Source organism: Pseudophryne corroboree, chromosome 3 (genome assembly GCF_028390025.1).
Source record: "Pseudophryne corroboree isolate aPseCor3 chromosome 3, aPseCor3.hap2, whole genome shotgun sequence".
In the NCBI taxonomy this organism is placed as follows: Eukaryota; Metazoa; Chordata; class Amphibia; order Anura; family Myobatrachidae; genus Pseudophryne; species Pseudophryne corroboree.
This window is the reverse complement of record NC_086446.1, coordinates 36,388,710-36,405,596: the sequence shown is the minus strand read 5'-3', so window position 1 is coordinate 36,405,596 and position 16,887 is coordinate 36,388,710.

The window sequence follows — 16,887 nt, the reverse complement described above, 5'->3', positions numbered from 1 at the left end:
TTTGCTGACAATAGAGCATATAAAAGACGCTGTCTTATACATGCGTGATGCACAGAGGGATATTTGCCGGCTGGCATCACAAATAAGCGCTATGTAAAAGCGATGCCGATTCAAAACGGCACATGGAAGTTTTGCCCTATAAGGGGGTGGAACTGTTTGGGGTTGGTCTTTCAGACCTCGTTTCCACAGCTACTGCTGGGAAATCAAACTGGTTGCCACAAGCTACCCCACAGCAAAAGAAAGCACTGTATTATCAGGTACAGTCCTTTCGGCCCCAGAAAAGCAAGAGGGCTGGAGGCTCATCTTTTCTGCCAAGAGGAAAAGGTAGAGGGAAAAAGCTGCAGCACACAGCTAGTTCCCAAGAGCAGAAGTCCTCCCCTGCGTCCGGTAAGTCCACAGCATGACGCTGGGACTGCTCAGGCGGACCCGGGTACGGTGGGGGCACGTCTCAAAAATTTCAGCGCACAGTGGGCTCTCTCACAGGTGAATCCCTGGGTTCTTCAAACAGTATCTCAGGGGTACAGGCTGGAATTCGAGACGTCTCCCCCCCCGCCGTTTCCTAAAATCTGCCTTACCGGCAACTCCCTCTGCCAGGGAGGCAGTGTGGTGGTTATCTAAAAACTGTATTCACTGCAAGTGATTGTCAAGGTACCTCTCCTTCAACAAGGAAAGGGTTACTATTCCACAATCTGACAATAGTTTTTGTATGCAGCCCTGCGCTGCCAGTTAAAAGCAGCCTGTTTGCAACACGTGGGATATTCCCTTATTTATCCCTATGAACCACACGAAATATACACAAGCAATAGATGGTTGCAGACTAGCGCTGAGTTTAAAAATAATGAAATTTATAAACAACTTGAGACTTTTCAATCTTCGTCCAAAGTTTCTTTCAAGCTCTTTCCACACATCAGAAAGACACTCACTTTATTATTCTGTCTCGCTTTCATGTAAAGGTATCTTTCTATCACCATACATCCACGGTACACTTCACTTGCAATGGACTTAGCTATTGGAATAACACTTACATTAGTGTCCTATCCCGCGTCCACATATGTGGACGCGGGATAGGACACTAATGTAAGTGTTATTCCAATAGCTAAGTCCATTGCAAGTGAAGTGTACCGTGGATGTATGGTGATAGAAAGATACCTTTACATGAAAGCGAGACAGAATAATAAAGTGAGTGTCTTTCTGATGTGTGGAAAGAGCTTGAAAGAAACTTTGGACGAAGATTGAAAAGTCTCAAGTTGTTTATAAATTTCATTATTTTTAAACTCAGCGCTAGTCTGCAACCATCTATTGCTTGTGACTATTCCACAATGTTTGTGGTACCGAAACCGGAAGGTTCGGTGAGACCCATATTAAATTTAAAATCCTTGAACACATATATCAAAAGATTCAAGTTCAAGATGGAATCGCTCAGGGCGGTTATTGCGAACCTGGACGAGGGGGATTACAGGGTCTCTCTGGAGATCAAGGATGCTTACCTGCATGTCCCCATTTACCCTCCTCACCAGGAGTACCTCAGGTTTGTGGTACAGGACTGTCACTATCAGTTCCAGACGCTGCCGTTTGGGTTATCCACGGCACCGAGGGTCTTTACCAAGGTAATGGCCGACATGATGATACTCCTTCGCAAGAAGGGAGTTTTTAATTATCCCGTACTTGGACGATCTCCTGATAAAGGCGAGGTCCAAGGAACAGTTGGTAGTGGGGGTAGCACTTTCTCGGGAAGTGCTGCAACAGCACGGCTGGATTCTCAATATTCCAAAGTCACAGCTGGTCCCGACGACACGTCTTCTGTTCCTGGGAATGATTCTGGACACAGACCAGAAAAAGTGTTTCTTCCAGTGGAAAAAGCCGAGGAGTTGTCATCTCTAGTCAGAGACCTCCTAAAACCGGGACAGGTGTCGGTACATCAATGCACACGAGTCCTGGGAAAAATGGTAGCTTCGCACGAAGCAATTCCATTCGGAAGGTTCCACGCAAGGACTTTCCAGTGGGACCTGTTGGACAAATGGTCCGGGTCCCATCTCCAGATGCAACAGCGGATAACCCTGTCGGCAGGGACCAGGGTGTCGCTGCTGTGGTGGCTGCAGAGGGCTCATCTACTAGAGGGCCGCAGATTCGGAATACAGGACTGGGTCCTGGTGACCACGGATGCCAGCCTTCGGGGCTGGGGTGCAGTCACACAGGGAAGAAATTTCCAAGGACTGTGGTCAAATCAGGAGATTTCGCTTCACATAAATATTCTGGAGCTAAGGGCCATTTACAATGCCCTAAGCCAAGCAACCTCCACTCGGGAGAATGGAGAAGTCCAGAAGTCTTCCAAATGCTGGTAAACCGTTGGGAAAGACCACAGGTGGACATGATGGCGTCCCGCCTCAGCAAAAAGCTAAAAAGATATTGCGCCAGGTCAAGGGACCCTCAGGCGATCGCTGTGGACGCTCTAGTAACACCGTGGGTGTACCAGTCGGTTTATGTGTTTCCTCCTCTGCCTCTCATTCCCAAGGTACTGAGAATAATACGAAGGCGAGGAGTGAAAACTATACTCGTGGTTCCGGATTGGCCAAGAAGAGCTTGGTACCCGGAACTTCAAGAGATGCTTTCAGAGGACCCTTGGCCTCTGCCGCTCAGACAGGACCTGCTGCAGCAGGGGCCCTGTCTGTTCCAAGACTTACCGCGGCTACGTTTGACGGCATGGCGGTTGAACACCGGATCCTGAAGGAAAAGGGCATTCCAGAGGAAGTCATCCCTACCCTGATCAAAGCCAGGAAGGATGTCACCGCAAAACATTATCACCGCATTTGGCGGAAATATGTTGCTTGGTGTGAGGCCAGGAAGGCCCCAACGGAGGAATTTCAACTGGGTCGATTCCTGCATTTCCTGCAAGCAGGGGTGACGTTGGGCCTCAAATTGGGGTCCATTAAGGTCCAGATTTCGGCCCTGTCGATTTTCTTCCAGAAAAAACTGGCTTCACTGCCTGAAGTTCAGACTTTTGTCAAAGGAGTTCTGCATATTCAGCCTCCTTTTGTGCCCCCAGTGGCACCTTGGGATCTCAATGTGGTTTTGGAGTTCCTGAAATCACATTGGTTTGAACCTGTCAGGAATCGACTCACCAAGCTGACATCTGTCCGCCGCTGCGGACTCCGTCCTGGGTCCCTGCGTTCATCTGTCATCCGCGTCTCTGCCATCAGACGCCATCCTGGGCCTGGGAGCGCTCCTGTGATAGCGGGCGTGTAGCATGCCGCGTTCCCGCTAGGCCGCGGCATGGGCGCCGCCATGACAGCCTCCAGCAGTCAGCATACGGCGGCCAATCCGGTGCTTGGCCGCACCCACTTTTCCTCACTCCACCAATGACTGTTTAACAAGGGGTATATATGAAGCTGCAGGATCAGTCTGCAGGATCCTGAACTTTGTGTCACTCCTGCGACTCATGTGTAAGGATCTGGTTCCTGTTTCCTCCGTGTACCTGGATACCTACCTGCTGTTCCGTGTTCCTGGCTTTCTACCTGAGACTCTGTACTCCTGGTTACTTCTCACAGCTCCGTGGAACTACAAGCCCCAGCAATACCTGCTTCCATCTACAGGCTTCACACTCACCACCATCTCTGTGTGCTTCAGCCTAGCAGTAGAGACTGACTCCAGGTGTGTTCCATCTCTCCACCTGTGATACAGCTTGCTTGCTGCCAGTGCCTCATCACCTGCACTGTGAGTCAGACTCCTGCCTCTGCTACCAGGTTTGCCATACAACACCATCTCTGCTGGTTCCATGTTTTAATCTGCTCTGGTTCCCATACCAGAATATTCTCTGCCAAGTTATCACTCATCTGTTATCATCACTACCGGTTATCATTTCATCAGTCACCATTCATTCTGTTTCCATAGACTTTCAGCTGCCACGCTGTACAATTGACATTTGCATTTCCTACTGTTATTTTCTGCTGCCGTTTTGTGAACCATCTGTTTAATAAATATCATTGCGCTCATGCGCAGAAACATAATCCAGCCTCCTCGTTTTCTCCCATCCACCTCCACTGACCCACTAGCGCCCCCTCCGGGGACACAGACAAAACCAAGTCTGACAGTAAGTTCAGGATCGATGGACTCGGATGGTGGACGGAGTGTGGGGTCAGAGGCCTTGCAAAATCTGGTCTCCCGTCTGGATGGTCAAGAGGCTGCGCAGCAGCAGATGTTCCAGTTCCTGCAAGGGATGTCCTCCCGGATAGATACACTACAGCAATCCCTGCCTAGTGTACACACTTCTACAGTTCCTGTTACTCCAGCACCTGCCAGTACTGTGAGTTCCTCTATGCCGGCTGCATCAGCTCCAGTGTCACGTCTGCACCTGCCCGTGCCAAGCAAGTATGATGGCAGCCCAAAGTTATGTCGCGGGTTTCTCAACCAATGTGAAATCCAGTTTGAATTGTTGTCACATAATTTCCCCACGTCAAGATCCAAGGTTGCCTACATCATCTCTCTACTTTCTGGATCTGCTTTGAGTTGGGTGTCTCCTCTGTGGGAACGTGCCGACCCTCTGATTAGCAACTATGCAGAATTCGTGTCAACCTTCAGACGGATCTTTGACGAGCCTGGTCGTGCAACATCAGCTTCTGCCGACCTAATCCAACTTCGTCAAGGTACCCGTAGTATGGGACAATATGTCATCCAGTTCCAGACGTTGGCCGCAGAGATTCAGTGGAACAATCAAGCCCTGGTAGCAGCTTTCTGGCATGGACTCTCTGATCGGATCAAGGACGAACTGGCAACCCGCGATCTTCCTGTACAATTGTCTGATTTAATTTCCCTGTGCATCAAGTTGGACTCTCGCATCCGCGAACGCAACAATGAACGTGCTCGGAGTGAGCCACGCAGATCAAGGATGATACCTTCCGTACAGTTCCAGTCTCCACCTTCTGATGAGCCTATGCAAATAAATAGGTCCCGCCTAACTCCTGAGGAGCGGTCAAGAAGACTTCGTGAGAGACTTTGTCTTTATTGTGCGGCTGCAGGTCACCAGATTAATTCCTGCACAGTGCGTTCGGGAAACGCCAGATCCTGACTTGTAAAGGAGGAGTCAAGTTGGGATCTTCTAGACAAGCTCCTTCTAATCAAGACCTTATCCTTCCTGTGACTTTAGAGACTTCAGTTGGGCTTCAGTCTGCATCAGCATTAGTGGACTGTGGAGCCGCAGGAAATTTCATCACCCAAGCTGCGGTAAATAGATTTTGCTTGCCTGTATGTGAACTTTCTTACCCAGTCTACATTACCGCCGTGGATGGTAGCCGAATCTCCAAGGGGAATATTTCTCACCAAACTGCACCAGTGGTTTTGGGAGTTGGGTTCCTACACTCAGAATTAATAAAGTTCTTAGTCATTCCTCAAGCCACCCAGGAGATCGTTTTGGGCATGCCCTGGCTCCAGCTACACAATCCACAGTTTGACTGGTCAACGTTACAACTTACTTCATGGGGTTCACATTGCCATCAGTCCTGTTTAGCCCAAGTTTGTCCAATCAAGTCTACTGAAGTAAAAACCCAGTCAAGTCTTCCTGCGGCTTATCAAGATTTCTCTGATGTCTTCAGTGAAAAGGCCGCGGATGTCCTGCCGCCCCATAGAGAATGGGATTGTCCCATCGATCTCCTTCCTGGCAAGAAGCCACCTAGGGGGCGTACCTACCCGTTATCTGTTCCCGAAACTGAAGCGATGAGCGACTACATCCGGGAGAATTTACAGAAGGGATTCATCCGTCCTTCATCATCACCCGCTGGTGCAGGCTTCTTCTTTGTTAAAAAGAAGGATGGAGGACTGCGTCCATGCATTGACTACCGGGGTCTCAATGACATTACCATTAAAAATAGTTATCCATTACCACTCATTACCGAATTATTTGACAGAGTTAAAGGAGCCCGCATCTTCACCAAGCTAGATCTCCGCGGTGCCTACAACCTCATCAGAATCCGGAGTGGTGACGAATGGAAGACAGCTTTTAACACTCGAGATGGTCATTACGAGTACCTGGTAATGCCATTTGGGTTGAGTAATGCCCCAGCAGTGTTCCAACACTTTGTGAACGAAATCTTCTGTGACGTTCTGTATAAATACCTCGTTGTTTATCTGGATGATATCCTCATCTTCTCCCAAGATCTTCCCTCTCATCGTCTACAAGTCCGTGAAGTCCTCCGACGTCTTCGTGAGAACCGGCTCTACGGTAAACTATCCAAGTGTACCTTTGAAGTTTCCTCTATACCCTTCCTGGGTTATATAATTTCCGGATCGGATCTCCAGATGGACCCGACAAAGTTGGAAGCCATTGCCAATTGGTCCATTCCAAATTCTCTCAAGTCTATTCAGCGGTTCCTGGGATTTGCCAACTACTATAGGAAATTTATTCGGGGATTCTCCACTCTCATCGCTCCTATTACCAACTTAACTCGGAAAGGGGCAGACCATTCCAACTGGTCAGAAGAGGCTTTAGCGGCCTTCCAGAAGATCAAGCTGGCCTTTATGTCTGCTCCAGTTCTGTCCCAGCCAGATGTAAACAGACCGTTCGAGTTGGAGGTGGATGCCTCTACAGTTGGAGTTGGAGCTGTTCTCTCCCAGAAGGGAACCGATGGGAAAATCCACCCCTGTGGATTTTATTCTCGTAAATTCCTCCCTGCAGAAGCTAACTACTCCGTTGGAGATCAAGAACTACTGGCGATTAAGCTGGCCCTCGAGGAATGGAGGTATCTCCTGGAAGGGGCCAAACATCCGTTCAACATCTACACGGATCATAAAAATCTGCTATATTTAAAGGCAGCCCAGTGCCTTAATCCTCGCCAGTCCAGGTGGGCTATGTTTTTCTCACGTTTTAACTTTAAGCTTCATTTCCGCCCAGGTTCGCAGAATGTTAAAGCTGACGCCTTATCCCGATCTATGGAATCCGAAGAGGAAACGCCTGACTCAGTTCCACATTCCATCCTGAGTCCAGTGGTATTTGCTGCATCTCAAGTCTCCCCAGCTCCTCCTCCTGGTAAGACTTTTGTTTCCCCAGAACTCCGTCCCAAGTTGCTGTCTTGGGCCCATCAATCCAAGTTCACTGGTCATCCCGGTGTCCTGAAAACCTTCAAGTTCCTCTCTGAGACATACTGGTGGCCAAAGATGAAAGATGACATCAAGGATTTCGTAGCATCCTGTCCTAAGTGTGTGCAGCACAAGACTCCTCGTCAGTCTCCAGCAGGTCAGTTACAACCATTGTCTATTCCTAGTCGCCCTTGGTCACACCTGTCCATGGACTTTATCTCCGACCTTCCTCCTTCTCAAGGATACAATACCATCTGGGTTGTAGTGGACAGATTTACCAAGATGGCCCATTTTGTTCCTCTCCAGGGTCTCCCTTCTGCCCCAAAACTCGCCCAAATCTTCCTACGGGAGATTTTCCGCTTACATGGTCTACCCTCAGAAATAATATCCGACCGAGGTGTACAGTTTGTAGCGAGGTTTTGGAGGGCTCTCTGTTCTGCCATGCAGGTTAAACTGAAGTTCTCGTCATCTTACCACCCTCAGACGAATGGGCAGACAGAGAGGGTAAATCAAGAACTAGAGACATTTTTAAGATTGTATGTTTCATCTTCTCAGGATGACTGGTTTGATCTGCTCCCATGGGCCGAGTTTGCCCACAACTTCCGCTACCACACTGCTACTGAGACAACTCCATTCTTTGCAGTATATGGGCAACATCCTCGTGTTCCAGACTTCCAAGAACTCCCTCACATGGATGTTCCTGCCGCCACTACTGCCCTGAGTCAGTTTTCTTCAATCTGGAGGAAGATTCACATTTCTCTCAAAAAGGCCTCCAGCCGGTATAAATACTTTGCTGATCGCAAAAGACGCGCAGTTCCTAGCCTGAAACCTGGGGACAAGGTTTGGCTGTCTACCCGGAACCTCCGTCTTAGGGTCCCGTCTATGAAATTTGCACCACGTTTCATTGGCCCCTTCCCTGTCGAAAGAGTCATCAACCCTGTGGCCTACAAGCTGAAGTTACCACCTTCTCTGCGAATACCTAATGCTTTTCATGTTTCTCTCCTCAGACCTTTAGTCCTGAATCATTTCCAAAGAGCTCTTCCAGTTGGCCCCAAAGTTCGAACTCAGCGGGGCGTGGAGTTCGAGATTGGCAAGATTCTGGATTCCCGTTGCCGGTATGGACGTCTTCAATACCTTGTCGATTGGTCCGGTTATGGCCCAGAGGAGAGAAGTTGGGTAAATTCGTTGGATGTCCATGCTCCAAGGTTGGTCCGTGTCTTCCATAACACTCATCCTTCCAAGCCACGTGGGTGTTCGGTGCCCACCCTTAAAGGGGGGGGTACTGTCAGGAATCGACTCACCAAGCTGACATCTGTCCGCCGCTGCGGACTCCGTCCTGGGTCCCTGCGTTCATCTGTCATCCGCGTCTCTGCCATCAGACGCCATCCTGGGCCTGGGAGCGCTCCTGTGATAGCGGGCGTGTAGCACGCCGCGTTCCCGCTAGGCCGTGGCATGGGCGCCGCCATGACAGCCTCCAGCAGTCAGCATACGGCGGCCAATCCGGTGCTTGGCCGCACCCACTTTTCCTCACTCCACCAATGACTGTTTAACAAGGGGTATATATGAAGCTGCAGGATCAGTCTGCAGGATCCTGAACTTTGTGTCACTCCTGCGACTCATGTGTAAGGATCTGGTTCCTGTTTCCTCCGTGTACCTGGATACCTACCTGCTGTTCCGTGTTCCTGGCTTTCTACCTGAGACTCTGTACTCCTGGTTACTTCTCACAGCTCCGTGGAACTACAAGCCCCAGCAATACCTGCTTCCATCTACAGGCTTCACACTCACCACCATCTCTGTGTGCTTCAGCCTAGCAGTAGAGACTGACTCCAGGTGTGTTCCATCTCTCCACCTGTGATACAGCTTGCTTGCTGCCAGTGCCTCATCACCTGCACTGTGAGTCAGACTCCTGCCTCTGCTACCAGGTTTGCCATACAACACCATCTCTGCTGGTTCCATGTTTTAATCTGCTCTGGTTCCCATACCAGAATATTCTCTGCCAAGTTATCACTCATCTGTTATCATCACTACCGGTTATCATTTCATCAGTCACCATTCATTCTGTTTCCATAGACTTTCAGCTGCCACGCTGTACAATTGACATTTGCATTTCCTACTGTTATTTTCTGCTGCCGTTTTGTGAACCATCTGTTTAATAAATATCATTGCGCTCATGCGCAGAAACATAATCCAGCCTCCTCGTTTTCTCCCATCCACCTCCACTGACCCACTAGCGCCCCCTCCGGGGACACAGACAAAACCAAGTCTGACAGAACCACTTAAGACTGTGGATTTGAAATATCTCACGTGGAAAGTGGTCATGCTGTTGGCCCTGGCTTCGGCCAGGCGTGCGTCAGAATTGGCAGCTTTGTCCTATAAAAGCCCTTATCTGATTTTCCATATGGATAGGGCAGAATTGAGGACTCGTCCTCAGTTTCTCCCGAAGGTGGTATCAGCATTTCACTTGAACCAGCCTATTGTGGTGCCTGCGGCTACTGGGAACTTGGAGGATTCCAAGTTACTGGACGTAGTCAGGGCCCTGAAAATTTATGTTTCCAGGACGGCTGGAGTCAGGAAAACTGACTCGCTGTTTATCCTGTATGCACCCAACAAACTGGGTGCTCCTGCTTCTAAGCAGACTATCGCGCGCTGGATTTGTAGCACTATTCAGCTGGCGCATTCTGCGGTGGGACTACCGCAGCCTAAATCTGTAAAAGCCCATTCCACAAGGAAGGTGGGCTCATCTTGGGCGGCTGCCCGAGGGGTCTCGGCTTTACAACTTTGCCGAGCTGCTACTTGGTCAGGGGCAAACACGTTTGCAAAATTCTACAAATTTGATACCCTGGCTGAGGAGGACCTGGAGTTCTCTCATTCGGTGTTGCAGAGTCGTCCGCACTCTCCCGCCCGTTTGGGAGCTTTGGTATAATCCCCATGGTCCTTACGGAGTTCCCAGCATCCACTAGGACGTCAGAGAAAATAAGAATTTACTCACCGATAATTCTATTTCTCGTAGTCCGTAGTGGATGCTGGGCGCCCATCCCAAGTGCGGATTGTCTGCAATACTTGTAAATAGTTATTGTTACAAAAATCGGGTTATTATTGCGAGCCATCTGTTCAGAGGCTCCCTTTGTTATCATACTGTTAACCGGGGTTCCTATCACGAGTTATACGGTGTGATTGGTGTGGCTGGTATGAGTCTTAACCGGGATTCAAAATCCTTCCTTATTGTGTCAGCTCTTCCGGGCACAGTGTCCTAACTGAGGATTGGAGGAGGGTCATAGGGGTAGGAGCCAGTGCACACCAGATAGTCCTAAATCTTTATTTAGGTGTGCCCAGTCTCCTGCGGAGCCGTCTATTCCCCATGGTCCTTACGGAGTTCCCAGCATCCACTACGGACTACGAGAAATAGAATTACCGGTGAGTAAATTCTTATTTTCTCGCCCCACAGGAGGGTTTCACAGACCCACACATGTTTCTCTCTCCCTCGCCCACTGAATTGATGTATTGGCATATCAGAAAGGAAAGACCAATCCTTACTACGTATACATTATGTCTCTTCGGTGGCCTCCTTGGTTTTTGATTTTGGTGCCTAGCTACACTAGACCTTTTTCACTGCTTACAAATTTTGTGTATTATCGCACTTGCCCTTATCTTTACAGTTAAAATATATATATATATATATATATAAATATTTTTTTTTATTTTTTTTTGTGTGGCACCAGTTAGTCCCACATTCTTGTGAGCTAATACAGTTCATGTGGGCTGGTTTAGTGTCCTCCCCCCCGCACGCACACACACACACTTGCACATACATACACAAGTCTACACCTACACCTTTTCCCCTATTTTCTAATTTCATGTTTTGTTGTGTTTGTTTTTTCAACCTATGCAATCTAGCCAGTTTAACTTGAATATTTTACGCAATCTCACAATTATAATGTGTTTTCGTAATGGTATTTCTAGCACAGGGGGGGTAATTCCAAGTTGATCGCAGCAGGATTTTTTTTAGCAGTTGGGCAAAACCATGTGCACTGCAGGGGAGGCAGATATAACATGTGCAGAGAGAGTTAGATTTGGGTGTGGTGTGTTCAATCTGCAATCTAATTTGCAGTATAAAAATAAAGCAGCCAGTATTTACCCTGCACAGAATAAAATAACCCACCCAAATATAACTCTCCCTGCACATGTTATATCTGCCCCACCTGCACTGCACATGGTTTTGCCCAATTGCTAAAAAAAATCCTGCTGCGATCAACTTGGAATTACCCCCCGTATGCATTAACATTTCATATTATCAGACCGATCAGGTTTTCTCCTAGTCTACCTAATGTGTGTATTACCATGTTGCTCCGACATTGCAACCGTTTTGCCATAAAATGCAATAATGTAACCTGGTTCGGTTGCCTGCTTAATACGTTTTAGAATTACATCTACTCTAAACCACCGAACACACTCAGTCTCTCCGTTATTTGGTACACTGCAACGGCGGGTGGCTTGCCGGTGGGCTCTATTAAGTTTCACCGCCTTTGCTTCATGGTTCTTGTATGTAGCCATACTGGCCCCTTTCCTGTTTAATTGATAGGCGTTCGCGACTGGCTGGCTATATTTAACACAAAGTTTAGGGTAACTTCCCTTGTTGTTTTTCAGGGAAGCAGACTGCAGACCAGCAGCTGCTTCCCAGTTTGTTTGGTTTGGAAAATGTAGAAATAGTAGTGGTGAAGCTGAGCATACCATTTTAATGGGTACCTGGTATATTTATCACATTGATTTTATTTTTCATTGTTCTGCTTTTTTCTTCCAATTTTCTTTGATATGCTTGTAACAACATTGTCTTTGGGATTACTGTACCTCTATCACTATGTTACAAGAGTTATACTGTACCTATTGCATGTGATGTCTGTAATTGATGCTTGTGCTTCAATAAAAAGATTTAAAAAAAAAAAAGTGACAGGACCATTTTGTAGTTTATTAAATTCTACCCACTGGACGTGCAATCCAAATTTTGATCCCATTGTCCGTTTGGGCGTTATCATTCAAACAATGCAAGCCACGCATCGGTAATGACGTCATTATGTCAACCCCCTTTTCATCCCCTTAGGGGAGGTTTATTAAAATTCTAATTCTCATCAGGAGCATGCCCAGGCGTTGTAGGGAGGTCATACAGGCACGTGGAGGCCACACACACTACTGAGCCTCATTTTAACTTGTTTTAAGGACATTACATCAAAGTTGGATCAGCCTGTAGTGTGTTTTTCCACTTTAATATTGAGTGTGACTCCAAATCCAGACCTCCATGGGTTAATAAATTTGATTTCCATTGATAATTTTTGTGTGATTTTGTTGTCAGCACATTCAACTATGTAAAGAACAAAGTATTTAATAAGAATATTTCATTCATTCAGATCTAGGATGTGTTATTTTAGTGTTCCCTTTATTTTTTTGAGCAGTGTGTATATATATATATATATATTTATACTTGGAAGGCAGTCCCTATATCTTTAGTAATGTAGAGGCCTGTTGAGAGTGGAGAGCCCTCACAAGCATCTTGCTGGGTATATTAAACCCACTGAATCCAAACTGCAATATTATTTACTTGTAACCGTTAGTTTTTTTTATAATTTTGGGAACATTTTTTTTTAAGTTTTATAGTTTAAACAAACAAAAAACTACTGTATTAACTACTGGCCAAGATTTACAGATGGAAGCTTTCTGACTACGGACTCTGAGAGGAGCCACCAAAGAAGAATAACCTTAATGATTGAGGTCAAATGATAATAGCTTGTTTTTAATACTGTGTCCATGTTAAGTCCGGTGCCAGAGATAATGTATCCAAGAAACGGGATGGAATCTTGCTATAAAAACATATTTTAAGATTACAATAAAGTTTGTTCTTACATTCACAAGAGAGAACTTAAAGCAAATTGACTCTGTGGAATCATAGGTCTTTAGAAAAAAATACTCAAGTCAAGGTAAGCCACCACAGACACATACAAGTCCTGGAAGACTGAGCAAAAACTTGAAAGAAGGCTGGGGCATTGCAAAGACTGAAGGGCGTAATGAGTTCTTTGTTGTGGCCATCCCAAGCATTAAAGACAGTTTTCCACTTATTCTCTCTCTCTCTGATTAAGTTACAGACACTTACAATAGCAGTAAGTGATTATACAGTGCTCACGAACAAATAAAGTGCAGCCTTCAAAAAAATCACCATCCTCTTTTGTATACAATTCCAAAAATAGATTCTTTGATGTATGATGCTCTCTTATTCATATATTCCTCAAGAGAAACATATTTGTATTTCATCATGTAGAATGTTTGTAATAATTAAAATTGGATATCCACCTTGGGTGAAAATACTCCACGAATGGAAAATGATGTTGACGTAGGACAGGTGGTTTGGGCTGTCCTATGTCAACACCATTTTCCATTAGTGGAGTGTTTTCACCCGAGGTGGATATCCAGTTTTAACTATGTTATAGACACCAAAGAGGATACTCTTAGTAAATACTATTACTCTTTTAATATGGTCAAAAAGTTTGTCGATGAGGGGAAGAGGATAGAATTGCTGTAAAGTGATTAATGGCCGAATTTTGCCATATTTCTTTTTCATGAAGTAGAATCTGGCTCCTACAGGATGGATGGATGAACCACCTTTGAACATTTTCTTTAATATAATTATACATAGACTAGGTTTCCAGAAGAGAAAGTGGTTAAATTCTACCTCTGGGAGTAGTAAATCTATGGGAGTAAATCTATGGGACATGATGATGAGGAGGCAGAACCTTGCCTTCTCTCTAATGATGAAAAGCATCCTGAAAACTATTGTAATGGGGTGGAACATTAACAATATTCAGGGGAGAGGAGTGGTTCGGTATGATCTTTTTGAGACATTGACCAAACAATCCAAATCCCAAGAGAGGACCTGAGTTGTGTTCCAATCTAACTGAAGGGAATAATGTGGAAGTCAAGGTAACTCTAAAATAATAGATCAACTTGGAGTATAATACCCTGATTTCAAGCATATACACTATATGGACAAAAGTATTTGGACTCCTGACCATTACACCAACAGGGACTGTAATGACATTGTATTCAAAATATATATACTTTATTATCAGGCTTTTTTATTATCAGGCTTTTTAATAACAGGCTTTTAGGAAATACAAGCAGAAGCAAAATAATAAATAATAAGATAAAGAGATTTATCTTGTTAGACAGAAGGAGCCCAAGAAGGTAATCAGATGTGTAAAGGTACAAGCTGAGGAGAATATTGTCCAGTCAGTGGGTAAAGGGTGCAAATCTTTTTTTTAGGTGTATAAGTGAAAGGGAAAAAACTAAAGGAAAATAAGACTAAAAGACAGAGACTGGGAGTCTTGTTGAGAGAGACAATGTAATAGCAGATCATCTTAATTATGTTTGCTCAGTATTCACTACTGAAAGAGAGGAGAAGGGGCCACAGTTAAGTTATTCAGGGATATTCAGAAACATGAAGAGAAAGTCCTAACAGAACTCTCAAAGCTGAAAGTGGACAAATCTATGGGGCCAGATGGGATACATCCAAGGATACTAAAAGAGCTAAAGGGGTGCTGGAAACACTGGTAACAGAACTATTCAACCAGTCACTAGCTACACAAGTAATTCCAGAGGACTGGAAAAGAGAGAATGTAATCCCACTGCATAAAAGTGGAAGCAAGGAAGAGGCAAATAACTACCAGTGAGACATCAATAGTAGGGAAATTGATGGAAACACTCTTAAAAGAGATTATCTCAAATCCAGCAATTTACAGGAACCTAAACAGCATGGATTCACTGGGGCGAGATCATGTCAAACAAACGTTATTGACTTTTTTGACTGTGTGACTAAAGTGATGGATAAAGGTGGAGCCATAAATATAGCTTACCTAGACTTTAGTAAGGCTTTTGACACTGTCCCACATTGCAGACTGCTAAATAAACTCAAAAGCATGGGATTAGATTCTAAAATGGTTGAATGGATAACATCTTGGTTGAAGGATAGAAAACAGAGAGTTGTGGTAAATGGAGTGCATTCACAGGAGGGAAATGTTACCAGTGGAGTACCCCAGGTTTATTGAATGGATAAGATCTTGGATGAAGCAGAGAAAACAGAGAGTTGTGGTAAATGGAGTGCATTCACAGGAGGGAAATGTTACCAGTGGAGTACCCCAGGGATCTGTACCTGGACCAGTGCTTTTTAATATCTTTATTGGTGACATTGCAAATGACATTAAAGGGGAAGTATGCATTTCTGCAGATGACACAAATGTATGCAACAGGGTAGACACACCAGGTGGGGTAAAACAGATGATTGAGGAAGTAGGTAGACTAGAGGAATGGTCAAGAGTCTGGCAATTACTGTTTAATGCCAAAAAAATGCTAAATTATGCACTTGAGTCTCAAAAACACAAAGGCTAAATATAGTATTAATGGCACTATACTGGAAACTACTGAGGAGGAAAGGGAACTAGGAGTCACTATTTCAGATGACTTAGAGGCAGGTAAGCAATGTAACAAAGCAATGAGGAAGGCTAGTCAGATGCTTGGCTGCATTGGGAGAGGAATCAGCAGCAGAAAGAAAGAGGTAATAATGCCACTGTATAGGTCATTGGTACGGCCTCATCTAGAATACGGTGTTCAATACTGGAGGCCATATCTTCAAAAGTATATTAATACATTAGAGACTGTACAAAGAAGGGTAACTAAAATGGTACATGGCCTACATCACAAAACATACCCAGAAAGACTAAGAAATCTCAATATGTATAGTTTGGAGCAGAGAAGGAAAAGGGGGGACATGATAGAGATTGTCACATATATCAAGGGTTTTTTTATAAATCCAGGAGGGAAACATTCTTCAAAGGAAGAGAAGTAATAGGACATAAGGACATGAACTGAGACTCTAGGGAGGGAGGATCAGGGGAAATCTGAGGAAAAATTACTTCACTGAAAGGGTAGTGGACAAGTGGAATAGCCTCCCATCAGAGGAGGTAGAGCAATTTAAACATGTATGGGATAGACATAAGGACATCCCTACAAAGTAATAAGGATCAAATAAGGTTTGGGGGAAAAATAATGGTAAAAAAAAGGGGCAGAGTAGATGGGCCAAGTGGTTTTGATCTGCCTTCAAATTGTTTATTTCTATTAATATGGAACTGGACCCCCTTCTGCAGCTATAGCAGCTTCCACTCTTCTTGGAAGGCTTTCCACAAGATTTTGGAGTGTTTCTGTGGGAATTTCTGCCCATTCATTCTATAGAACATTTATGAGGTCAGGTACGCAGAAATCTATTTGCACTTTATGATATGCAAGAATAGGATGTATGAGGTCATTAAGGGTATCCTGTCATGTCTAAGCATATAGTCTAAAAGCTAGATGAAACCCTGCGCGTCACATGGGTTCTGCAATATTCTGGACACTCACCAACAAATGTCAAACATAAAAGCTAAATACAGATCAGATAGAATATGAGCTCCCTATTTGGATGGGGAATTTTTCTGGGTGAGAAAATGTATGTCCTTCACGTAGTCCCACCACTATTGTAAATGTCCACTTTTCCGAAAGTCTCTATTGCATCCGTCCATTAACCTCAAAGAGAAAACAAGACAGAAAGACTTTGCATAGTGTACAACAGTGGGTTAGAAGCAAATTATAGTAGATACTTGATAAAGTTTGCTTCGTACCCTTTCTAGGCCTCCAATAGGCCAGGTATTGCACGTATACAACAGCAGTCGTCTTGAAAACTCCTCCTTCTTAATATTCACCTCAAAGAGATGTAAACAAGCTCCACGTAGCGTAAAAACATAACTGTTA